Source organism: Canis lupus, chromosome 6, assembly GCF_011100685.1.
Source record: "Canis lupus familiaris isolate Mischka breed German Shepherd chromosome 6, alternate assembly UU_Cfam_GSD_1.0, whole genome shotgun sequence".
Classification (NCBI taxonomy): Eukaryota; Metazoa; Chordata; class Mammalia; order Carnivora; family Canidae; genus Canis; species Canis lupus.
In genome coordinates, this window is record NC_049227.1 from 58037555 (window position 1) to 58064832 (window position 27278).

Genomic DNA, 27278 nt, shown 5'->3' on the forward strand with positions numbered 1-27278 from the left:
AGAAATGAACTTTCCACAGCTCACTCGTCTACTTTTGTCTTCATTTACTTGTTCTTAGCTGGACTCATAATCAATTTTTTTTATGACCATACTTTAAAATTTTTGTCATGTACATGGTCATTTTCTTGACCCTTTGATTTTTGGTTTTCCTTTTCCACTGTAGACTACTCATGCTCCTTATATTTCAATGTGGAGTACTTTAATTAATTGTCCTACTTTGTTTTTATTTTGAGAATGGACTTTGAACTCTATCAGCCTTTCCCTCTATTATTATTTGAACTCTTATTATTATATATTTTTTTATTTTTTTATGATTATACTTTTAATAGTATATTCTTTTCTGACCTTCAGAATTTCCTTTCCAGAGTGAATTTTAATGGTTTCTTTGTTTTTTTTTTTGTTTCTGCTTTGACTTTCTTCTGTCTCTGAGCTTTGTGAATCTCTCCTCCTTCCCCTCCTATCTTTATTCCTTGATGTTGCTCTTCTCTGGCTGCTTTCTGGCCTTTCCCTCTTTACTCCTCGTCTCTGTATCTGTGGTACTCCTTGCTTCTACTGCCAGTTCTGTCATGGCTTCTGGATCGTATCCTTCTGCTCCTGCCCCTAATTCTGCTTCTTTCTCTTGTTCTACCATTATAACTGCCTTTTTTTTGGGAGGGGGGATACTTTATTTTATAGTTTCACCCCACATACCACTTTTCCTCCTGAGAACCACAAGCACTTTAAAAATCTGCATAAATATTTCTTACAGGATCCCTTTGATGTTGGGGTCAGATAAAAGAATCTTACTCTATGGGTGACAAAATTAAGGTGATTCTCCAGGTCACATGTTTCTTAAACTATTTGGAAGTGCAATCTGGTTTACAAGTGTTTTTGTAGCTGGCAGAATTAATTTTTGTTGAAAAAATGGGACCATTTTATTGTATTGTTTCAATCTCCTCTCAACTGTGGAAAAAGAAAAGAGACAAGAAGCTCTTTTTTTTTCCTTTTCAGAATCTTGCTGGGCACCTTATCTCCTATGTATTTGTCTGTGGGCTCAATGCCTTCTTGATGAGAGTGAGGTACTGGGATGGTGACTGAGGCTACAGGATGAGTAAGGACAGGACCATTGTAACTGCCTTTGGTTGTATCACATTCCTTTCTACACTATGCATCTATTCTTTCCCTTACTTTTCCTTACTTTTATTATCATGTTCATTGCTCTTTGATTTTATTAAACTTCTCTTTAATTTTGCCCCTTTCAAAAAAAAATTTTGCCTCTTTCTTGATCTTTTCCTTTAGACTCAAACTTTTTCTTTAGCATTCTTATGTTCTCTTTCTTTACTCCTTGATCCCTATTTTCTTTTATTTCCATTATGCTTTGTATTATTATATATTATATGCTTTGTTTTTATTATATTTATCATCTTTTTTTCTGAATTTCTTCTAATGTCTCTCTCTTTGCTGTTAGGTTTATGATCTTTAGCTTTCTTTTCCTCTTCATTTTTTCTGTTTGGACTCTTGGACATATGCCTATGATCGGTTCTGTTTTTCTCCTTTACTCTAGCTGGATTTCTTTGATTTTCTTTTGTTTCAGTTTCTTTTGTGTAACTCAATCTTAAGCTCCTTTGATTCATCTTTCACCACTGGATACCCTCATTCTTTGGGCTTTCTGAATCTCATGCCTCCAATGTGAAGCAGTTTCATTACATCTGAAATGATCCCTTGATCTGGATCTGGGGGGAGTTCGATAATCCTTGATCCTATTCCTTTAATTTCTTTGCTAGACCTAGTAACTGAAAGTCTCCTCTGATATGAAGTAGGCTGGAAGTTAGTTATCTGTGTGTGTATGTGTGTTTCCTTTCTTTGTCATCAGCTTTGGGAACACTTTTTCTAATTAGGAATCTATCTTCAGGTATAGAAGGGAATTCTTCTGGATGGACAGTACTCTAGTGTTATGCTTTAAGATTTTTTTCAGCCACACTTTTCTTTTTTAAGATTTTATTTATTTATTCATGAGAGACACAGAGAGAGAGGCGGAGACATAGGCAGAGGGAGAAGCAGGCTCCATGCAGGGAGCCTGTTGCAGGACATAATCCCAGGACCCCAGGATCATGACCTGAGTCAAAGGCAGACGCTCAACCACTGAGCCACCCATGAGTCCCTCAGCCTCACTTTCACTAGATGTGTTTTTCTTTCTAGTGTGTGTGTATGTGTGTGTGTATTTTCTTTCTAGTGTGTGTGTCTGTATGTGTGTGTGTATGTGGGGGGTACTTTTTCCTACGTTTCTTTTTAAAATTTCTCTTGAGAAGCACTTTCAGAATCAGAATAGGACTGAGAATCTCTTGAGCTGTATGAGTCACTGGATGAGGAGGAGGGAGAGCATTTATGCCTTTTCTTTCTTAGTTTGGGAATTAGCTCTCCACAACTATCTAACTTGCAAATGGTTTGCTCACTACATTTGTTTTCTGGTTTTCTCTCTCTCACAGCTTCCTGAACAGAATTTACTTACCCAAAAACAACATGATACCCATCTGAATGAGAAGTTGGTTTTCTGGTTATGAAGAACTATGAACCTTTTGTATCCTTCCCCTTGTCACTGATAAGAGAGATTCTCTGTTGTGCTTAACAGGGAAACTCTCATCTTTAAAATATTTTCTGTTACTAGATTCCCCTTCTTCAATTTCTTCACTGAAGTCGCCATCTGAACCATAAAATCTTTGACAATGCTGCAAAACTGAAAACTCTTATAGTATAATGGCTTCTGAGTTACTTTCCCTGACCCCTTTTCACCTGTAAAAGACAATAAAAGTTATCTGTGTTTGGGAGAACATCAAAAAAAAATTCAAAGACAGCTCTTCCAGCAGGTTGATTAAAAATGGCAATGTCAAAACAAACAAACTTGCAAAACATTGAGGATGCTGAATCTTTGTTCCAATGGCTCCAATACTTCAATCGTTAGATAGAGAACAATCAAGAACAAGTTGATTCAATCAAGGACAACTGATCCAATCCTTTCACTCCTGCACTGGTAGATACACTCTTTTTTTCTTGGGGTACTGTCCTTTAAAGCACTTCAAGTCTATAGCTGCCCAGAAAAGGCAATGAAGCCCACTACTACAGTCATATTTACTGACTAAATCACTACAAAAGTTTTATTTTACTTTTAAAATTAATTTTTCTTTCCATTATTATCTGATACATTTTTAAATAAGAGAAATAATTGAATGGTACAATAAAAAAAAAACCCTTAGATTCTAGTTCAAAATTTCAACTTACAGGACTGGAAAAGAGCCCACCAAAATATTAAATTACTTGCCCATTGTTTCTCAGCTAGTCCTGAACTGAACCCAGACTGGCACCATACTTTTCCTACTTTAATTCTTAATATTAAGGGTTATAGCTTATGCTCATTTTTGTAAACTTTTTATCTTTCATAATAAATGTAAAACGTACTTCTCCTTTCTTAAATGTATTAAGAAATTTTTTTCTAGCTATAAACCAAAATAGTTCAATTCTAAGCACAATTTTAGCCATAGCTGTTGCTATACTTACAGTTTTGAAATATTGCCTACATATGTAATATAGTATTAGAATGGTCTTGCTATACATGCATTACCATTTGAAAATGACCAGATATCTTACTATTCTTTTATTGAATATTGTGACTGAACAGCTGTTTTATACTACCTCTTATATTATGAGCTAGTCTTAGAAAGATGAACATGAGCAGGTCATGTTTCAAGGGACCCATGGATGATCCAGGTAACAATGATCAAAATGCAACAAAAATATAGGTCTTTTAAGTTATCAAGGTTTTTTTCTGGTTGTTGTTATTGTTGTTTAAAGTAGGCTCCATGCCCAGTGTAGAGAACAATGCAGGCTTGAACTCATGATCCTGAGATCAAGACCTGAGCTGAAATCAAGAATTGGATGTTTAACTGACTGAGCCACCCCAGAGCCCCAAGGTTTTTTAAAAATTAATATCACTATCAAATTCTATCATCCGCAACATTTTCTAGACTCTACATAAGATTCATAGTGTCTGGACTTCTTAAGGAGGTAACATGCAGCCATAGTCAAATTTATGAAAAGGAAAGCTATACATTCTTTTGGACAGTGAATTATTAAAAGAGCGAAGTTAGGGGTTGGGGTAAATTTGGAGAGGAGCAAAAGGTCATGGAGGGAACAGATTGACAGATTCTGGAAGGAGAAAACAAAGGGATTAAGGGACTAAAATGAGTCATCTGCATCTGGTAAACTGGAGTTATGATCATTTACATGCATATATCTAATTAATATTTACAATTTGGGCTGAAAGGAAATTATAAAATCAAGCACTTATCAACAGTACAAAGTAACCCATGTTTCTAACTAAAGAAAAGTATTTTAGTTGGAAGACTTATTCATTATGGAAAGTTAAAGTATTTAAAATATAGTTTTAGATGGAAATGATAAAACATACATTTCTCCCTACTTTGATGTATTTTTGAGGTGTCAACCCTTGTTGTTGGTTGTTTTTATTTTGTTTTGTTTTTCTTTTTTTTCCTGTTGCCTCCTTCATTGAAACAGCTAGACTATAAAGTAGATGTTCCTCAGGGAAGGGTTTTCAAATCCTTGATTTTTAACATCTCAAATCTAAGATCCAGACTTGAGACAAAAGAATTGGAAAAATATCTGATGGATTAATACCTGTTTTTCCTGTGCTCAAGACTGAAGATTCGCTAGACTTGGGGAAAAGGAGAGAGGTCAGAGGAAAAGAAAAGAGCTCAGATGCTGGGTACCTGAGAAAAGACGTGGGCTCAGCTTTCTTTTAGATTTTTTCTAAAGTCTAAATAAGTCTAATTTCCTAATATTATTAGTAAAAACTAACGTCTTCAGATTCAATATGATCTAACAAAAACCTTATACTAATCTCAGCTGGTATAGAAACTCAGATCTGCCTAACCGACTGAGCCACCCAGGCACCACCAATTGTACAAATTTTAAGCATGTATTTCACATGAGTTACTTTGCCAGTGTGTGGAAACCAGTAATCAAGTTTATAAATTATGTCATGGGACACATGGGTGGCTCAGTCAGTTAGGCCTCCAACTCTCAATTTCTGCTGTGGTCGTGATCTCAGGGTCCTGAGATAGAGCCCCTGGTCAGGCTCCATGCTCAGTGGGGAGTCTGCTGGAGATTCTTTCCCTCTGCTTTGCCTCTGGCTCACACACTCCCTCTCTCTATATATAAAATAATAAGTAAATAAAAATCTTAAAAAAAAAAAAAAAGAAAGAAACTCCAATCTGAATCTCAGTTGTCAGGTAAATGTGCAGATTGTAAATACACTGCCTTAAAAAAAATTCTATCTACTACTAGTACTAGCTAATATTACTGAATTTGTACTATATGCTGGATCTTGCTCTAAGCCCTATGGATGGCATATTTAATCCTTTCAATAGTCCTCTGAGGTAAATACTCTCATTATGTATATATATTTTTACACAAGGAAGCTAAATAAATTGCCAAACGTTGCAAAGCTTGAACTTTATGTGATTTGAGAACCCTTTACATAATCATTATGCCATTCTGTCTAGAATGAAATACTAAAATACGGCATCTTTAAGGTTACATCAAATCATCAAAATCCAGGTTTCCCCCTAATCTGTAGAGATTTTTTGTTAGACAATTTCAGGCAAATTCAAGAGGGCTGTTAGCCAAGACCCATCCTCAATTCTCTGTTTCCAGTTTAACTCTATTTTCCAGAGAAGCAAGTCTACTATGACTTGTTTCCATAGAGCATCTGATCATTGGGTGAGGCCTTTCCCCTGTGCAGGTCACCTATCAACGTGAGTAGACATCTCTTCTTCCCATTTGGCTTTGCAAATGGTCACTATTTTGTTTTTTAGTTTCCACACTTAAGCTTTTGTACTTTAATCTACTTTTCTGACCTGCCTCCCCTAAATGCTATTTATTTTCCCTAAATTGATGACTTCATTCTGAAATCCAATATTTTGGAAAGAGAGAGAGAGAGAAAAAGAAAGAGGGAAAAAAGAACGCCCTGCTTTTAAGAGAATCCTCTTAATAAGGGCAACTTGGGTTTGTCTGTCCATGCTGGGTTATAAAGCTTCTCTGCTGCTATCAGTGAAAACTAGCCTAAATAAGAAAGAGAAGAAACAGTGTTTTGTGACCTTTTCTGAGATCACAATACTCTAGTCATATCTGCTTGGAATATGACTCTCATCTTGCTATTTTTTCCCCATAATATTACAGTTATATGTGGTTTCTTTTCACACCTCTCATCTAGGAATATATTGTTTTGAAGAAAAGTTTGGAAGTTAAACACAAACCTTTACTGAGAGTATTTGATATCTATCTTATAAAAAAAATGACTGAATAAAGTTAGCCTTGAAGTTCTATTTTTATCCTTAAATTAAAGTTTAAAGAAAGAAAAGGGATTAGCAGTTATTATTAGATTTTTATGTTAAAAATTATGAACTTTCAATATATAAATTTCAGGTTTTTCCCAATAGGCTTTATTACTTCTTCTGATTGTCTTTTCATTTTCCTGTGCTGTCCATCAACCAACTATTTCCTATCCTTTTGGGATTTTCCTCAATTTCTGTTTGCATTACAATGTCATATTTCTTTTATTTTAAATGATTTTAATTTCATTTTTAATATATAGTGAGAACACACTGTAATAAGTTCATTTCACTACTTTTCAGTTGCAAAATAATTTTTTGCCTCCTAAAATAAGTTAAGCATTTCAGAGACTTCAAAGAAAGATTCTCTTTTCTCTTCAAATTTTCTACATTTATAGAAAAGGGATCCATGTGTCCAAGCACTTTTATAAAGAAGTGTTTAGTAAAATAGAATCACCAGTTTAAAAAGTATTTCTCCTTTGGAATATTTCTGTGGCAAAATTATGTAAAGCAATTTATAGCTTCATGCTCTTATGTTAGAAGAAAGATTGTTTTCTTTCTTCACCATAAAAAGAGCTTTACTAGATTTTTTTCTGATTATGAAAGCACATGCTTATTTACAATAGCTGTATTATTAAAGTAATTCAACAGTTACATGCAGAAAACTTGTACATGTAGCAACATAGATCTAAAAGACAGTATGAAGTGGGAAATGTAAGACACAGAATGTGATACCATCTAAGTAAAGTTAAATTCTGTAAGACTACAAACAAACTAGAAGATTTACATCAAATGCATTAACATAGTTGTCAGTGGGGGGTGGTTTCAGTGATCTAAGTAGGAAATAGGGTTAAAAGATAGCAAAAGAAGAATTTTCAGGTAATACAGAAGTACAAAGATTTTAAAATCCCCCTCAATCCTACTACTTGGTAATAACCATAGTGCGTATTTTAGAGTGTAGCCATCCAGATAACATACACACACATGCACACATGCATTTTAGGGTGGGGTTATAATCTGCTTTTTAATTTTATTTTCATTGAACAGTACAATATAAATGGATTGATATTAATCATTAATAATCATTGATTGATATAAATCAGTATGTGCATAAATCTGCACAACATATTTAATGACTACCCTATTGATGTATATTTAGGTTTTTCCAGTTTTTTTAATGACTAATGTTACAATTAACATTCTTATACATGTATCTTTATCTATTTGCTTTTGATTAGAAATGCACATTTAAATTACTGAAACAAATTGTCAAACTGCCTTCCAGAAATGCCATTTTTACATTATTAATATGAAAGTTTCTGATTTTCACAAGGTTTTAAATTTAAAACACTTGTATAACAGACCCCAGGGGTGCCTGGATGGTGCAGTCAGTTAGGCCTGTAACTCTTGGTTTTGTCTCAGGTCACAATCTGAGAGGGTCATGAGATCAAGCCCCACATAGGGCTCTGCCTTCAGCAGAGTCAGCTTGGAGTTTCTCTCTACCTCTTCCTCTGCCACTCCACAGTCTCTCTCTTTCCCTCTCTCAAATGAATAAATAAATCTTTTTAAAACAGAAAACTAACAAACGAACAAAATTATCTCCATATTCCAGACCATCTAAATGTCCAGATCTCATTAATAGAATTAATTTACTCACAGAGTCCTTTCTGTTCAGTGGGAGGTCAAAGTCTACAAGCCCTATTAATGTCATTACACAGCAGACTATTTAGCACTACAGAGCAGTCTTGGTCTGACCTATACATCAGGGACCGAGTGAACTACAGCAAGAGAAAACAGAAAGGATGCAACTAGAACTACCCCTCACTCCATTCACATGAATTCTCTTAAGTAGTACATCAACCTTTTTGCACTTCTACAGGCATCAGAATCTTGAAGTTGAAAAAATTAAAGCTTTTAATTACTGATAGTGGGATCTGTGTTCTAACTAGTTGTGAGCTATTTTTCAACCTCATTCCTAAAGTGCTTCTTACTAATTTTTTAATGTTCTGACCTCATTGACAACAGTTGAATTAGTTTTCAAACATGGCCTCCAAATCAGACAACAATTCCAGCCAGTGGGGTGGGCAGAGCTGGGCTGTGGAGCCAGGCTGACTCTGCGCTTTGTCCAAACTCATTTGCTGGAGGGCCTTAGGGTAGTCACTAAACTTCTCTGTCTCTATTTCCTAAGTATTACGCAGAGATAAGGATATCCACTGGACTCTAGTATCTAGAGCAAATATTTCAACAAATATTTGTTAGTTAACTCAAAGTAGCAATTAGCAATAATGAATGTGAAATGTTTGGTACCTAGAAAATACTCATTAAGTGGTAGCTATTATCATAGTAAGATAAGATATGGGGATGATGTTGAAGGAGAGAAGCAGAAGGCAAAATATTTCAGGTAGTCTGGATCACTGGTAAAGAGTCCAAGATTAGGTGCTAGGGCCAATATGAGTTTGAAAATGTGGAAATTAATATTGGCAGTTTGGAAGAAGAGAGGGTTGCTTTGAATTAGCTCAGCATTCAGGGTTACCAACAGCCTGTCCAAATGGAAACTACATATGTGGCTTTTAACAATGTATGAATGTAAATAATCAACTCATCAAGGTAAAGTCCTTAAGCTTTTTGTACCCAATATTGCTATACCCAAAGACATTTCAAAGAAAGAATAGATAAATTCATGTTTTTTTAATGGTACTATGTGGCAGGAATTTAAGTTATAATCTCTTTTCAAGGCACATCTTTATTAAAAGGGAATTATTCAAAGCCATCTGAATGGCAATTACTATATAAAGGCTAATTGACCTAATTAATCTAATGTGGGTCAATGGCTCTATACTACCCAAAGAACATTTTCAAATGAAAGGGGGGAAAAGGAATTCCAAAAGGAATTTCTTAAAGTGAACATCCTTAAATTTAGTGAGTTTGATTTATTTCTTGCACACAGATATAATATTGCTGCATATTATATTGCTGGAGTGACTGAGCTGGGATAAAAAGAGATAGACTAATTCTCTGAGGATCCTGAGGAACATTCTGTTCATCACTCAGGGGAAGGCACTATATAAATTACATTATAACAATACTGCCTCTTTCTGATAACGTAGCACTGAAAGAATTCAACATGACAAGAAGTCAAATTTACTATCATACTGTTTTGATTCTCTTGGTGATGTGATAAAGTGCATGCTGATACCTGCTTTTTATTTGATTAACTTCAGCTTCTTTGAATGCCAACTTGTTCTATTTGAAGTACTGACTGCCAAATATAAACTGGGACTGATAATATCTGGGCCCTATGACTGAGAAAAGAATGCATAATACACACCTGTGGTAGGCAGAATAAGGCCCCCAAAGATATTCATGTTTTAATCTCCTATATTTGTGAATATGTCAAATTACATGGCAAAAGAGACTTTGCACATATGAAGTTAAGGATCTTGAGATGAGGAGAGTATCCTAGATCGTCCAGGTGGGCCCAGTGTACACACAGGTGTTCCTATAAATGAAAGAAGCAACAGAGTCAGAGAAGGAGATATAGGGATGGAAGTAAAGGCCAGAGAGACAAAGAGAAAGGGAGATACATATGAGGATGCTACACTGCTAGCTTCAATGGTGGAGAAAAAGGTCACAAGTCAAGGAATGTAGGCAGGTTCCAGAAAAGGAAATAGATTCTCCCCTAGAGCCTCCAGAAGAGATGTAGCCTTGGATTTTAAAATCAAGCTACCTTGGGACGCTTGGGTGGCTCAGTGGTTGAGCATCTACCTTCAGCTCAGGGCATGATCCTGGAGTCCTGGGATTGAGTCCCCCATCAGGTTCCCTACATGGAGACTGCTTCTTTCTCTATGTCTCTGCCTCTCTCTGTGTGTCTCTCATAAATAAATGAATAAAATCTTTAAAAATAAAATCAAGCAACCTTGATTTTAGCCCAGTGATACTGATTTTGGGGCTTCTGACCTCTAGAAGTATAAGTAATAAATTTGTGGGGTTTTTTAAGCCACGGAGTTTTGGTAATTTGTTAAAGCAGAGAGAGAAACTAATGTGCCACCTTTGGGCTCATGGCACAGAGCTACACTGATGTCATTTTAGCTGGATTGAAATAACTTTCCCAAACTGTATCTATAATCTAAAACAAAGCTGTGACATAAACCAGGGAAGCACCATAGCAGAAGCTCTTGCTTTGTCTTTTATTCATTACATGCTCACTTTGCTCCTATTTATTCTGAGACCTTTAGAGAGATGGAGTGTTAGTGAGGGTTTCTAAGTGTGGGAAGAAATCAGTCCTTTCATGAGTTAATTCCCCCCTCCTAGAGTTTTAAACCCCAAAGATATTTTCTAAAAAGATATTTTCAACTATAAACAATGTCTTTTAATCATCTTTACCTCTTTTCTCATACTGAAAATTAAGCAAGGATAAACCACTTGGAGGATGAGGAAAATGTTCACAAAGCCTTTAGAAAGTGATAAGTGTCTTCACTGGGAGTCACTGGCCTGTATATGCCCTTGGGCTAATAGGGTATAATGGGAAGGAGTTTTGAGCAGCTGATCAAAATCTTACGTGGCTGAAGAAATGGCACCATCCCCACTCTCACCTATAGCAGGTTTACTCCAAATTTGAGCTGTTAACTGCTTTTCCACATCCCTTCTCCACATCAGAACTTCCCTGGCTATCACTTGGGAAGGTTTCTGTATGACAAAGTCATGACAGATTTGTTATTTTCTTGATGTTCTGAGTGTGCCACCCCAGCAAATTCTTGAGAATTCAGGGAGAGTTTGCCAGAGGAAATGTATATCTGTCACATACCAAGCAAAGCCTATTGCCAACGCAATCAGAGAATGGGCAGGTTGTACGATGCAAGTTTGGCTTTCTCTAAAGTGCACAGTTATTATTGGGCCAATGAAAAGGCCTGTTAACTGATGACATGATAGTGAATTCATTAGAAGAAAGGAAAACAATGAAAATGAATAAGTGCACATTTTGATTCTGACCATTGCAATGGTCCCAGTGAGCAAGAAAAGCTGGAGGAATCCAGTGAGGTAGCATGCATTCTGATGAGCATGGGTGAACAGTGAACAGGATGACACATACCCAAGTTCTTGGAGTAACTCAAGTCTTAGAGGAAGACTAACATCCAGAAATGGGTAAAAATGCTAAAGAAAATTAAAAATTTAGAGCAGGAGGAGTTCTGAGAAGGGAAAAACCCCAGCTCGAAAATAATGATGCTAAGTTAGCATAGATTAGCAGTGAGGAAAATAACTTCTCCACTCTTATTTTACCACTTTTTTTTTTTTTCTGAGTGAGACAATGAAGACTGATTGAAAAGGATGGAACAAATGTTAGTAAAAAGAATCGGAGGGCAGCCCGGGTGGCTCAGCAGTTTAGCCCTGCCTTTGGCCCAGGGTGTGATCCTGGAGTCCCGGGATCGAGTCCCACATCGGGCTCCCTGCATGGAGCCTGCTTCTCCCTCTGCCTGTGTCTCTCTGCTTCTCTCTCTCTCTCTCAAGAATAAATAAATAAAATCTTAAAAAAAAAAAAAAAGAATTGGAGGGCCAGCTTGTACATGATTCCACATCTGAACCACTGCATCCCAAGGGAAGGTAAGATGATAGTTTGAGAAACTAGGCTTTGGCATCAGATACACATAGCATCTACTTTATTCTCCTGGCAAGTTACTTAACAGCTGTGAATTTCAGTTTCTTCCCCTGTAAAATTGAGATAATAGTCTACCTCATAGGGCAGGTGAACAATTCAACATAAAGCATTTTAACCAGTACCTGGCACATAATAAATACTTGATGCACAATAGCTTTCGTTTTATCATTATTATTTTTATAGACTATATAGTTGAACTGACACCAGAAATCTTTAAGAAATTGTGAATAAAGAATAAATATTGTGAATAGGTAGTCAATAAACCTACAATTAATGATATTAAAGATACTTTTACCAGTTTCCAAAGTAAATAGTGATCTCTAGGAATAGCATAGGTTTGGTAAATTCATGCCAACCTAACTGCCTTTTCTTTCTTCTAAAGGGGTATATATATACTAGAAATCAAGGGAGTTTTATAGACAAAGAGTATTGGGATTTCAGACTCACCAAGAATCTCATGACACCCTTATGAAAGAATTGTGCATTGGCTATTCCAGGTAGGAAGATTTTTAACTTGTTGAATAATAACAGTGTTACTTAAGAAATTTTATAACTCCAGAGGAGGGTTTCCAGGAAGAATAACTTAGAGGTTGGTCCCTCAGTCCTAAATTGTTCAACAGTTTCACTAATGACTTTTATGCTAACATCTGCAGGATGCTGATGAGTCAAAGAACGCTACAATTCAAAAGTTTCTCATATGGCCCAAACAACAGACTAAATATAGAACAATATGGAATTTATCCACAAAATTCTAGTCTTTTACTTTAGTCTAGTATCAAACTCTGTAAGCAATGTATAGGGTACATGTCTAAGCAGCTTGTATTATTTTTTTAAAGGCTTTATTCAAGGGGCACCTGGCTGGCTCAGTCGGTAGAGCATGCAACTCTTGATCTTGGGGTTGTGAGTTCAAGCCCCACATTGGATGTAGAGATTACTTAAAAATAAAACGTTAAAAAATATATATATAAAGGTTTGGGGAACCTGGGTGGTTCAGTCGGTTAAGCATTTGCCTTTGGCTCAGGTCATGATCCCGGGGTGCTGGGATCGAGCCCCAAGTTGGGCTCCCTGCTATGTAGGGAGTCTGCTTCTCCCTCTGCCCCTTCCCCTGCTCCTGCTCTCTCAAATAAATAAAATATTTAAAAATATATGAAAAAATTTTTATTCCAAAACAAGCTTAGTATAAGACAACCATATGATTTGCTTCTATTCCTGGAAATATTGGAACAGAGAAGATAACTATTTGACAGAACTTTATTGAAGGCATTCCACTGTATTTGGATGGAATACACACACACACATTATAAAATAAATACATAATTTATATAAACCTTCTTAGGTATCACCATATATGTATGAGTTATAACATGTATAACCAAACATATAAGTAATTGGGGGGCGAGTTTGCAAGTTTGCATTAAAAAATATGTAATACAGGTCCCAAAGAAGCTCCCAAATCACTCTCTATTGTAGTTGTAAATACACTTGGCAAATTAGTATCTAATCTCTGTTTAAAAAAATAAATAAAGGGATCCCTGGGTGGCGCAGCGGTTTGGCGCCTGCCTTTGGCCCAGAGCGCGATCCTGGAGACCCGGGATCGAATCCCACGTTGGGCTCCCGGTGCTTGGAGCCTGCTTCTCCCTCTGCCTGTGTCTCTGCCTCTCTCTCTCTCTCCGTGTGACTATCATGAATAAATAAATTTAAAAAGAAAAAAAATTAAAAAAAAATAAAATAAAAAAAATAAAAAAATAAAAAAATAAATAAGTCATTCCAAATGTGAAAACTTTCATAACATTATAAATAATTATTCTTGTATGTCATTATATTAAAAAGTAAACCAGTGTATGCCACCTTACACCCATGAGGTTGACAACTATAACCAAAAAAAAAAAAAAAAAAAAAACAGAAAATAAATGTTGATGAGAATGTGGAGAAATTAGAATCCTTACATACCATTTGTATCAGATGGTATAGCCACTATGGAAAACAGTATTAAGATACCTCAAAAAATAAAAAAATAAAATTACCACATGACCCAGTAATTCCACTTCTTGCTATATACCCAAAAGAATTTAAAGCAGAATTTCAAAGAGATACTTGTATATTCATGTCCATAGCTGTATTACTTAAAATAGCCAAAAAATAGAAGCAACCCAGGTATCTACCAGTGGATGAATGGACTAAAATTGTATTATATGCATACAATGGAATATTATTTGCCTTGAAAAGGAAGGAAATTCTGACACATGCTTCAATGTGGATGAACATTGAGGACATTATATTAGGTGTGTTAAACCATTAACAAAAGGACAAACACTATATGACTCCACATGAGGCACCTAGAGTAGTCAAATGCATAGACACAAAAAGTAGAATAATTATTTCCAGGGTCTGGAGGGATAGAGGGGAATGGAGAGTATTATCTAATAGGTAGAAAGTTTCAGCTTTGCAAGATGAAAAGAGTTCTGGAGATGGATGGTGGTGATGGTTGCACAGCAATATAAATATACCTAACACTGAATTGTACTCCTAAAAAAATATTTTATTTACCTATTTGTTTGAGAGAGAGAGTGTGTGTGTGCGCGCGCGCACAAGTGGGAGAGGGAAGAGAAGGGGTTAGAGGGAAAGGGACAAGTGGACCCCACTGAGCAGGGAGCCTGATACAGGGCTCGCTCCTAGGGCCCTGAGATCATGATTTGAGCTGAAGTCACTTAGCAGACTGAACCACTCAGGTGTCCCTGAATTGTACTCTTAAAAATGATTTATATGGAGGGGTGGGCACCTGGGTGACTCAGTTGGTTAAGCACCTGACTCTTGATTTCAGCTCAGGTCATGAGCTCAGGGTTGTGAGATTGAGCTCTATTCTGGGCGTGGAGCCTGCTTAACATTCTCTCTCCCTCAGCCCCCTGCCCTCCCGCCACTCTATCTCTCTCTCTCTCTCAAAAAAAAAAAAAAAGGTTAGGATGGTAATATTATGTATATTATTATATGTTATTATATAATTTAATTATGTGAAATGTATTTTATCATATTTTTAAAGTAAACCAATATAAAATCTTAAATGTATCAAGAGCAACTTTGTACAAAAAAGAAGGAATCTATTATTATTACTTTGTATTTTGTATCTTTTAAAATGTTGCTACTCATAGTGTTGTTGTGAGCTGGAGAATACAGATATTATCTCTATTTTTTTTTTAAAAAGGACTTTATGTATCTTCTTTTTTTAAATTTTTTTTTATTTTATTTATGATAGTCATACAGAGAGAGAGAGAGAGAGAGAGGCAGAGACATAGGCAGAGGGAGAAGCAGGCTCCATGCACCGGGAGCCTGACGTGGGATTCGATCCTGGGTCTCCAGGATCGCGCCCTGGGCCAAAGGCAGGCGCCAAACCGCTGCACCACCCAGGGATCCCTATTATCTCTATTTTTAAAATGAAAGATACTGATTCTTTGGGAGGGGAGCCCAGGACTCCTGATTCAAGGGCAAGATATCTCCCTTCCAACTCCTACCTGACCACATGTTATTCCTTGTGGCTGGTTGTTGAGAGTGTATGATTTCAGTTATCTGAGTTAATATCATGCTTGGATATTATTGCAGTTATAAACATCTCTGATAGGTTGATGTGGTAGGGATGTTTGTCTCTTTGCCAAGCTGGTGACAATTTAATGATAGTATTGTCAACCAGTGTCTTTGATGATTATACACATTTATCAGACAGTATAATCATCTCTACCATGCCAGTTGCTCACATACCAGAAATGAAGCTCCAGGAACAGTCTATTACTCTGACAAGGATAATAGGTCATTATTACCAAATCAGCAACACAGTGCTTTAAAAATAAATGACCCTGCTTCCCATCATTATTTATTTTTCATAAGTGCCTCAGGTTTGTCTTAGCATCTAACAGCAGGAGACAATTATCCCATAATATTCTTCTTTCTTTTTGTTTTAAATATGTCTTAAATTGTCTTAAGTGGTAAATGAACTGTTTCCGTTGACCCCAAAGTAGAAGCCTGGGTGGTTTTATAGGAGCATTAATAGAAAATGGGTAGATTCATACAATCTTCCTTGTCATCCAATTTCTGTTGAAAAAGAATGGCCAGCTAGGAAGATGGGAGTGAGGGGGCAAAGGAGAGATGCTGTGTACCACTCACATGGATGAAGGTGTGTTTAATGTTCTCTTAATGCAGTTTGATTAGACCATCAGATTGTAGAAACAATTCCCAGTGTTGCCTCTTCTCCATGTAGAGTGTTTTTTGTTTGGGTTTTTTTTTTTTAAAGTAGGCTCCACACTGGGCACTCCAAAGTGGGGCTTGAACTCACAACCCTGAAATCAAGACCTGAACTGAGTCCCACGCTTAACTGACTGAACCACCCAGCCGCCCCTATGTAGTATGTTTTAAAAGGGAAACTAGTAACTCATAAAGGGAAAAAATTTCTCTCTGCTTGCCCAAAAGTTCCCTGCTGCCTCTTCCCCTCAGACAGAACAGCCTGAGGGTGTCTGGGGGGCATCTTCCCAGAGCTGGGCACCTGCTCTTACTGCCTGGCAGAAGGTTCCGCTCACAGGGCAGCTCTCCTTGCACTGAAGTCTAGATTAAATCACAACCCCTGCTGGAGATTGGACATTGCCCCCAGCTTCAGTGGAAGAAGGACAGGAACACTTGTTTTCTAAGGAGGGAAAGGGGAGAATGGGCTGGGTGAGGATCCCGTGTTTCTTTGGCAACTGAGAACCATCCTGTTAGGGGTGGCCGCTAGCTTTCAAAACAAAAAGAGGATTGTAACTGTAAAAGGCTACGATGGGTTTCCTGCTCCCCCACCCTTTTAGAGGCAAAACCTATTTATGAGGCTTTATTAAGTGCAAATAAGTCCCTCGGCTTCAACGGAGAAGCAGCAGCTGCTGAAGATGTGGTCATTTGCATATAAATGACATGATTTCAGCTCAGAGAAGAATATTGAAAAATATACATGTCGACAATGGAATCCTGATAGATTCACACATATTAAGGTCAGATGTTGTAATTTTTAAGGCTGCTGCATGCTGATGACTGCATCATATCACACATTCAATTCTGTTTGGGTTATATGAGTTTTATCTTCTATGAAATGGAGGATTTTTATTGTGAATTAATTAAACTACTTTTTTCCCCCCTAAAGATGAGAACATTTAGGTCAATAAGCTAAATGCTCTACAAATGCAGAGGCTCCGTGACAGCCAAAGTTACCAACTGCAAACTTGGGTGTTCTGTACTGCTAACAAAGAGGAATGTGTGCCCAGGAGTCTCCCAGGGAAGAGACTGTGTGGTGCATTCTCTATTTAGTCTGTCCGCTGCAGGGTCAACCTTTTTTTGAAGGGCCAAAGGAGGCTCCAGTTTTTATATTCGAAGAAGTTTTCTTACAGCCTGGCGAAAAGATGAGTGGAGAAATTACTGTAGCCCAAAAAGTCCCACAAATTTGCCAAGTGCCCACCGTTGTTTCCTGGCCCCATGGCCTGTGGCTTGGAGTTCACAGCTGGCAAGAGGTACATCCTGGAATAATCTGCATGGCTCCCAGGCAAGCCCCCCCTCCCCCATTTCCCATGCTGCCTGGAGGAAGTAGATGGATTTCTCTCAAATATGCCCCCAATTTTGGCCCTGCATCAATCAGGGTGCTTGTTGGCTCCTTTCCCACCTGCAACACAGAGCTTGTTTAGAAACTGCTTGTTGTACATTGGCTGTTGAGAAGGCCATAGAAATACATAATACCACCTTCACCTTGCCAACCAGCCCACAGCTCTGTCAAGGAGAACATTTTCCTGTAAATGATGAGAACTTAAGTGATAATTTAAAATCTTCTTATAAAAAAATAGTATCTTTAAGTAACAGACTTGATTCCTACTGATTCAGTATTTGATCATTGAATTACTTATTAAATAAATCAGGTAGCTAATTCTCAATGTATTTTTTTAAAGATTTTATTTATTTATTCATGAGAGACAGAGAAAGTGGGAGAGACACAGGCAGGCAGAGGGAGAAGCAGGCTCCATGCAGGGAGCCCCATGTGGAACTGGATCCTGGGACTCCAGGATCACACCCTGAGCCGAAGGCAGACACCCAACCGCTGAGCCACTCAGGCATCCCTCTCAATGTATTTTTAAGCCCAACACATGAACATTTGCTGGCTGAATAAAATCCTTGGTATATATACACCCTTTTTAAAAGAGGTGATTAGAGATAACTAATAAGTAATTAAATAGCTAGGAAGGAAAAAAGAAAATTTAGAAAGTAGCATAAATATTTGTGTTTCACAGAGAACTTTAGAGCCTTCAGAGAACTCTATTACACTAACTTGAAAAAAGAATCCCAATGTCAATTTGCTAATGTATTCAATATATTCTCTTAAAATGATCTGTGGAGATACATATGATGCTTTAGCTTTAGGAAAGTTTTTAAGACTCTAAATTCTAAAAAAGCTTAGTCCTGGTAATCGGTCTTATGAAGCTTATGCAATTTGGAGGTCCCTCTTTAAAAGAATGCAAAAATCACTGCTACAAAATTGGGTATAAAGTGAATATTTATTTTATGTTGAGAAAAAAATCACAACAAAATTATAAACTTAAAATCACAACAAATTACAAACCTCACAAAAGACACAAAACTAACACTTGGATCAATCTGCTGGCTACACACCTCAACACTTTCCCCCTACAACTGACTACCTCTTCAGTCTATTCTCTAATATGGGCGATAAAAATATACTTTATATTAATGATAGTTTTTAGAAGTTTAGTTAATTTCTGCAACTTGCTATGGGTGATGTCATATAAGGTTTTAGGATTGTTCTCAAATTGAGGAAAACCTCCATCTGTTTCACATATGAGCTGTAAAATTTCAGGAAATTACAAGTCTTCTTGAGGAGTGATGAATCCTGAACATTTCCGTGTTTTCCTAGTACCCATGGCCATAGGCCACATGGTTTCTATGGCAATGTGTTCCAAAGCCCTGCACTTTGATGTCCCTAGAAATAGTGTTTATGGAAGCTGTCCTTATATCAGGACAATTAGTAATATTTTTACAATATACAGAGTTGACAGTAAAACATATAATTAAATGCATTCCCAACTCAACTTTGGCATGGCTGAAGGGAAAATGAGTCTTATTAGAATGAGCCCTGCAGAAATTCCTGGCCCTCTCTGCCCTTGGACAGTCTAGTGGTTCTAGGAGCCATTGCTGATTTTCAAGGCCCAGCATCAGTGATGAGAGAAGAGGAGCAGTGAAAGCAAGCAGAAGACAGTTGAACAGTTTCCCTCCAGCAATACAAACCCCTTAAAGTAGAAAAGTTGTTCTCTAAATTCATGAAAACAATGCCCTCCAGATTCCCTCCTGCCATCATTCTCTGCTCACCAGTTCAGTTTGGCCAGACTAGAATGAAGACCCGAAAATGCCACAAGATATAGAAAGATAAGAGCCCAAAGTGGATGTCAGTCTCCCTGGGGTATGATCAACTGAACACAACCAATTCTCTAGTGGATCCACAGTCCTCATCTTCTGGAGGAGCTCTGCTAAAAGCAGTGCATCCTGGAGATGCCAGGGATGAAATGGACACTCTGTTCTGTCCTAGGAAGAAGATGAAGCTGGCAGTTTAGACTGCTGAAAAACAGTTTGAGATAAGCTTGTAGTTCCATAGAAATTAATCCGTGCCTCTAGATAGCACGTAAGCCTATTGGAAAGCTTCTTCAATTCAAGCAGTTAATAATATATCAAGTCTTGTAGCTTAAGGGATACAATTTTCAAAATTATTGTACTGAGGGAATCATAAATTCCACCAAGAGGAAGGTTGTAGTCCAGATATTTTATTTTAGATTTCCATCTAGGGTGCATTATGACACGCCACATGAAAGTCAAATCGTCCATGTAAAATGGTTTCCAGGTGATAAGTTTACCCCAAGGGGTCCAGTAAAGTAATACATTCAGAGTTATATCTGACTTTCACAATCTATAAAGACTAGTTATCAATTTTTTGAAAGATTTGATAAGCAGGAACAAAAAAATAGCTTATGGATGCTGACATTTGTCTCATTAATGGGAACAGCATAAGAAGTACAAGCTCCTTCTGGATTTGGCTGTAAATACACCACTGACATACATTTTGGAAGGTTGCTATTTTGTGCTGGTGGGAATGTATTTGTCTAACCTTGCACTGACTATAATAGACATAAGGAAGCCGTGATATTACTGTCAGCCACATTCAGCTTTTTAAAACAGGGGCACCCACTCTGCCAATATCTGTCAGATTCCAGGCCACTGCATATTAAAAATTATGTTCCATCAACACTGTCTGGCCTAGTGGAAGTTTTATTAGGAAATAATTCTCCTGTTGTATTTGGGGAAGGAAAGAAAAAAGAAACCACTTCACCCAATAGGATTCAAAGGAATAATTAATGTTTCTTCCATCCTCAGAATAGGAATGCTTTGACTTCTCCAGTGTTTCGTGTGAATGCCACTACCCCCTCCTTGCAAGGGCAGAGCTGATACACATGTGAGAAACAGGCAGGAGGCCTGAGTACTAATTAATTGCCAGTTTGAGTGTTGCCAGCTTGAGTGTTGCCTATCTGTAGTGTCATTCTATGTATCCTAAGGCATTATTTTCATGTTATTCCCACTACTGGAGAAAAAGAATTACATCCTTTTTTTTCCAAGAAGACAATACTGGTAAGTTTGCCAAAGATGCTTATTTAAACAATAATAGTAATAACAAAGTGCTTACACCTTGGCTTTGGTTAAGCTTTCTAGTGTAAAGTGCATTCCTGGGAGGCTGCCGACTGTTCAAACCACAGGAGAAATGCTCTGGGCTGCCAGCATCATTGTTCAAGTTCATAAGGTGAGACACCAGGAAGGCTGCACCCTTCGCCTGTCCAGAGTTCAAAACTAAACCATTCTTCAAAAAAAAAAAAAAAAAAGTGCATCATGCATTTTGAACAAAAGTGCACCACGGTAATATTTCATTGACCTAGCTAATGCCGTAGATAACTGGGTTGGTTGTTTTCGGCAAAGATAAATCTTCCAAAGTAACTAAGCGCTGCTTTTATTTTAACCCATTCAGTGCAAGCATATTGCACTTCAGCCTTTCTAAACATAACTGCTTTATGGACTTGAGTGAACATATGTACCAACCTTTTCATTATGTGAATGAATTACTGCCATGAGGTACCACCCCTAGCTGCCGAGCTGCACAAGGCAATCTGGTGGTGGCTTTCTTGGGCTCCTCCCCGGCCTTAGTGTTTCTGCTCCCTCGCCCGCTCCCCAGGGGCTTACCTGTAAATCCCACTCATCACTTCTCAGCAGAGAAGGTGGGGCTTTGCAGGGGAGAGCAGGGGTTTGGGAGTCCAGGTTCAGGAGTGAATTCCAGCTCCCCTGCTCACTACCTGTGTGACCTTGAACAATTCATTTCCTCTGTTTCCTTGTTCATAAAATGAAAAAGAAATACCCACTATAGGGTTGTTGTAAAAAGAAGGGCTATTAGTGCAGAATCCAGCACAGACTTTTGGGACCCAAAGGCACAGCTGTCAGGCTTCCACAGAGTATGTGGAAAAGTGAGTCAGTGCTGAGAGGACCCCAGGGCTTTGTGACAGCTCAGTGGACTGTTCAGGGGCCTTCTTTACCTACATGTGTGTGGGCTGCTGGCTAGGGGACGGCTGACCTCTCCAGCACCTCACCCCTGAAGACACGGATATCCAGGCCATGGCAATGCCTCGTGATTTAAAGCAGCACCATCCCGGGACGCCTGGGTAGTTCAGCAGTGGAGCATCCGCCTTCGGCTCAGGGTGTGATCCCATGGTCCCAGGACTGAGTCCCACATTGGGCTCCCTGCATGGAGCCTGCTTCTCCCTCTGCCTGTGTCACTGCCCATCTCTCTGTGTCTCTATGAATAAATAAATAAAATCTTTTAAAATAAATAAAGCAACATCATCCAGCCTTCTCTGTGCATCTGTGTAAATAAAATTAAATTTCTTTTTAATTGTTTTTCTGTTACATGGAAATGCCTGAGCAGATCTCACCAGATTTAGAGGCATGACTTGGCAAATAAACCATACAGAATGCCCAACAGTAACTTCAGGAAGACCTGGCAGGGGAGGAGTGTCATCAGGTCAGACGTCCTCAGACTCAACGTCCATCAACATCTCTAGTAGAGGACCTGTTAAAACATGTTCCTGAGCCCCACTCCCAGAGTTTCTGATTCAGTGGGTCTGCAGTCAGACTTGAGAATTTACATCTGATCAGTTCTCAGGTAAAGCTGATGCTGGTGTTGCTGGTCTGAGGACCACACTCTGAGAACCACCGCCATAGGGAATCCAAAGTAGAAGAGGTGCTGTTGATTTGCAATCAGCCAGCGGCACCTAACACCCCTGTGCCACTCACGGGCTGTTGATTCCCCAGAGGCAGCCTGGGAGGCTGGCTAATTCTGAGCAAGCCTGCTTGCTCGCAGGGGTAAGTGGTGATTTGCAACTTGATTCCTAAAAAAGAGTGTTACCGAAATGACGTGTAAGGCAGATTTTCTTGTTGCCTTAATTCCTTCCCACACCCTATTGCCTACAAAATACACACAGCTAGAGTGCCCCCACCCCGTGTCTATTCTCTTATTTCTTCCCCTAAATCCACAGTGGCTGATTAACGTGGGGTGTGTGTGGGGAATGTGGTCTGAATTGTTAGCAATTGGGGAAGGTGAGACCGTTTAAATTGTTCTTAATTTCCCACCACACACGGGGGAGAAGGAAGCAGTTTTGTAAGTACGAGCCAGACATTGTATTCATAAAACATTTAGTTGAGATAATCCCAAACCATGTTCCTAAAATTCAAATCACACATGCTTATTTGAAGTGGAAAACAGCTTTCTGAGACCTAGTCCCAATGTCCCTGACATTGCAGGTGAAGATACTCTAGGGAAATCTCTGCCAGACCCAAAAAGGAGAGCTATAGCTATGGGCCAGCCTCATCCTGGCTATGTCTGTGTGGCCTGAGAAGAAAAGTGGGCCGATGAGAAATCCTGGGCAGTGGAGAGCCAAGGAACTCTTACGAACAAGGATCACCAATTTTCAAATTGTTTAATGAGCCTTATTGTTGCATAATCCCTAATCTTAGGATGAGCCTGCTGTATACACTACTCTATATTATCAGGGCTTATAGGGTTGTGGTCTCCATAGGACGAGGGATGAGAGCAGCCCAAGTTGGATCTTGACATATGTCAGGTGGAGAGTTGGCAGGCCCTTGGAAGTCAGTGAGACGCAACTCAGAGGATGCAGGCCCCAGGGATTTACTCAGGTGTTTTCATTTAAATGATAAGGAAAAGGTGACCTAGCAAGGGGATATCCAGGGGCAGGCTTCTGGGTAACCTGGGGTTATGGGAGGATTCTGAAATCAGCAACTGTGACTGGTTTTGCTTCTATCCATTTTTAGATTTCTCCAATTTGAAGAAAGTGTGTTCGTTAATTCAGTAATATTTCGGAGTGGCTGCAGGAGGCCTGGCTGTGTGCCATCCTGATGGCTTCAAGAAGTTTGTTTTGCCTTTTACTTTCCCTGTGTCTTCTCTTCCTCCAAAGCCAGATCCACGATGTGGCATTCCTGTTCCACCTGGCTCTTCTGCGCTCCCAAGGACCCACTTCCAGAGCCTGCACTATTCACTTACTTATTAAACAACTGTACACCAGGTACTGTTCGGGGCAATGGGGACTCAGGAGTGAACAGAAGAGAAGTGGGAGGAGACACACAATGAACAGGGTAAAATAAAACCAGAGCTCCTGTATGTGAAAGATTAAAATGTGAGGCAGTGAGAAAAAGAACAAGATAAAGCAGGGAAGAAGAGCAGGAGTCCGGGTGGAGCTGAGATGGGCTAGCCAGGGCAGAGCCTCTTTGAGAAGGTCTGGACAGAGGAAGGAAAGGCCAAGTGAAAAGCCTGAGATGGCAGCTCCCTGCTGGCGCCCAGAGGAAGAGGGCAGAGGCAGGGCTGGAGGGGTGCGTGGGGTGGGAAGCAAGAGAGGAGGTCGGAGTGGGGCGCTGGGAAGCAGACCAGTTCGTTCTGGCAGGACTTTGCAAGGAGTTGGCTTTACTCTACGTGCGGTGGGAGTCACTGGAGGGTTTTGAGCCAAAGAGCTCTGTGGCCCGTCTTGGGCCTTCCTGGCAGCTGTGTGGAGAGTGGCCTGCAGGAGAGCAAGGGAGAGGTCTTATATTCAAGTCTTTGATCCATTTTGAGTCTATTTTTGTGTGTGGTGTAAGAAACTGGCCTACGTTTCATTCTTTTACGTGCAGCTGTCCAGTTTTTCCAGCACCATTTATTGAAGAAATTATCCCCTCCCCTCCTTGTATACTCTTGCCTCCTTTGTTGTAAAATCATTGACCATATAAACATGGGTTTCTTTCTGGGCTCTCTATTCCATTCCATTGATTTGTGTGTCTGTTTTTGTGCCAGTACCACACTGTTTTGATTACTACAGCTTTGTAGGGTATCTTGAAATCTCGAATTGTGATACCTCTGGCTTTGTTCTTCTTTCTCAAGATTGCTTTGGCTGTTTGAAGTCTTTTGTGGTTCCATACAAATCTTAGGATTATTTATTCTAGTTCTGTGAAGATGCTATTGGTATTTTGATAGGGATTACATCGAGTCTGAACAGAGGAAGGAATGGATGGCAAGGACATTTTAACAATATTAATTTCTCAAGTTCTTGAACATAACATATCTTTCCATTTATTTGTGTCATCTTCAATTTCTCTCATTGGTGTCAGAGTTTTCAGAGTACAACTTTTCCACTTCCTAGGTTAAATTTATTCCTAGATATCTTTTTTTTTTTAGATATCTTTTTTTTCTTTATGCAATTGGGTTGCATGTAATGAGATTGTTAATTTCTCTTTCTGCTAGTTTGTTATTAGTGTATAGAAACACAAAACCAATTTCTGTATATTTTGTGTCCTGCAACTTTTCCAAATTCGCTTATTAGTTCTAATACTTTTTTGGTGGAGTCTTTAGGGTTTTCTCTATAAAGTATCATGTCATCTGCAAATAGTGACAGTTTTACTTGTTCCTAACAATGTAAATGCCTTTTATTTCTTTTTCTTCTCTGGTTGCTATAGCTAGGAGAGGAGAAAAAAAAAAAAAAAAAACTTTTGTGGCTGGGTAGTCTTTCTAAAGATGCAGTCTTTTTAAGTTATTGTTTGTAGCTCTGCCAATAGTACTCCTGTGAGACATTCCAGGGCAGAATGAAACTAATCACCATTATATGTTCATTAGCAGCTACCACATAGTTGGATCAGAGCAAGTGATTGCTGGGTTCTGGTTTTTAAATTTTCTCCTAATGTAAACGCAAAATTTGGCCATCCCGACCAGCAGGAAGCTAGGCCTATATCCTGCTTCTGCTGGGCTCTTCAAAACATTTTTTAAAGATCAGGGAAGAATACATGTCCCATGATGCATTGTGCATTAACTACTTCAGTGTGTTTTCTCACACTGGACATGTTTCCTTCTTAATTATGATGACAACCCAAAGCTTGAAGTACTTTGGAAAGTCATCTATCTGCCTCTGCATCTGTGTGTGCATGCGCTGTGTGTGTCTATGTGCTCTAGGTACGTATGCATGTTCTCCCAGAAAAAACAACAACAACAACAACAACATCCTTTTACTGTTTAAAGTATCTTGTTATGCTATTCCTTTAAGAAAATAACCCAGGGAAGTAGGCACGGGAGCAGTTTATATTTAGGGGCTTTAAAATATATGAAATGGGGACACCTTGGTGGCTCAGCAGTTGAGCATCTGCCTTTGGCCCAGGGTGTGATCCTGGGATGCTGGATCGAGTCCCACATCGGGCTCCTTGAAGGGAGCCTGCTTCTCCCTCTGCCTGTGTCTCTGCCTCTCTCTTTCTCTTTCTGTGTCTCTCATGAATAAATAAATAAAATCTTTTTAAAAATAAATAATTAAAAAATAAAATATATGAAATAACAAATGGATATAAATTTAACAGAATAGGGGCACCTGGGTGCCACAGTCCATTAAGTGTCTGACTCTTGGTTTAGTCTCAGGTCATGGTCTCAGGGTAATGAGATCAAGCCCTGTGTCATGCTCCATGCTCATGTGGGGAGTCTGCTTAAGATTCTCTCTCTCCTTCTCCCTCTGCCCCTCCTCACAGTGTGTGTGCTCTCTCTCTCTTTCTCTCAAATAAAAAAATAAATCTTAAAAAATATTTAAAAAATAAAGCTAACAGAATAGGCAAAATCAAATTTTCAATTGTTTTAATTACTGCATATTGAGTGTCTAGTAGCTATTGCAGGCATTTTATATACAAAAACTTGCCAAACCTCTGTAATAGCCTTGGTTGGGTAGGCATTATTTATTTTTTTATTTTATATTTCTATGTTTTAATTTTACATAGGCTTCATGCTCAACATGGGGCTTGAACTCATGATCCTGAGATTAAGAGTTGCATGCTCTGCCGACTGAGCTAGCCAGGTGCCTCCTAGGTAGGTATTACTAACCCTATTTTATTTATGTAGGTAGAGGAATTTGCTGATGAATATGCAGTTAACAGTTTAGACCTAACTTTGCAGTTAGGTTTGGACCTAACTTTGTCTTACTTTAAAGTCCATGTTTATTCCCCTATATCATGTTGACTTTCAAAGAGATCATATGGTCTGTCTATAAGGTGAAAATGTCCTTTGCCTTGCATATGACCAACAAGAGTTTGTGAAATATTGCTGAGGGGTGGGGCAGTGAGCGCTTCACACATTCAAATAGGAGAGAAGTTAATTCTCTGGCGTTACAGTTGAGGAACAGTCAGCAGGTGGCATGATGCTCACTATGTCCAACTTGCTTCTCAGGAAGCACAAGATTGAACTGCTGCTGTTTGTCGGAAGGAGGCAGAGAAGAACTAGGCATATCTCCACAGGGAAAGAGCAGGCACTGGGTAAGGACCTGCTGTGTCTTGGGCTCAACTCTGAGGGCAACCCTAGTTGAACTGTATTCTGACTGGAAGAGATACACAAGCTCCTCTTCACACTTTACCTGCTCCCCCACCACGCTGATGCAAATCAGGAGCGGTCAACAAAGACTCCCAAGGGTCCCCCTTTGGGCCACCCTGCCCAGAGTCTGGGATTAGAATTAGAAGTCACAGCAAAGTTGTTCCTGTCTTCTGACAGCTCAAAAGAGCTACTGCCACATCTTGCCAAAGTAACTTTGCTTTTTCTGGAGGTATTGAATCTTTCTTAGAGTATTTTGCTGTTTTGCAGA

General features: G+C 38.8%; 1 protein-coding gene and 1 pseudogene across 3 annotated transcripts in view; one reads left to right on the plus strand and one right to left on the minus strand.

The window, feature by feature from the left end:
• The window catches only part of HFM1 (helicase for meiosis 1), a 149441-nt gene extending 136908 nt beyond the window's left edge, over positions 1-12533 (plus strand). Inside the window, exons 41-42 of one of the 3 annotated variants that reach the window (XR_005361261.1) lie at positions 2466-3007; positions 12419-12533. The gene's annotated coding sequence lies outside the window, so the exon portion shown is untranslated. Of the gene's footprint in view, positions 1-2465; positions 3286-12418 lie in introns of those variants that run through there. The other 2 variants (XR_005361262.1, XR_005361260.1) reach the window with 2 other exon arrangements.
• Positions 81-22354, minus strand: LOC100683562 (annotated as a pseudogene).
• Between the last annotated feature and the right edge of the window lie 4924 nt (positions 22355-27278).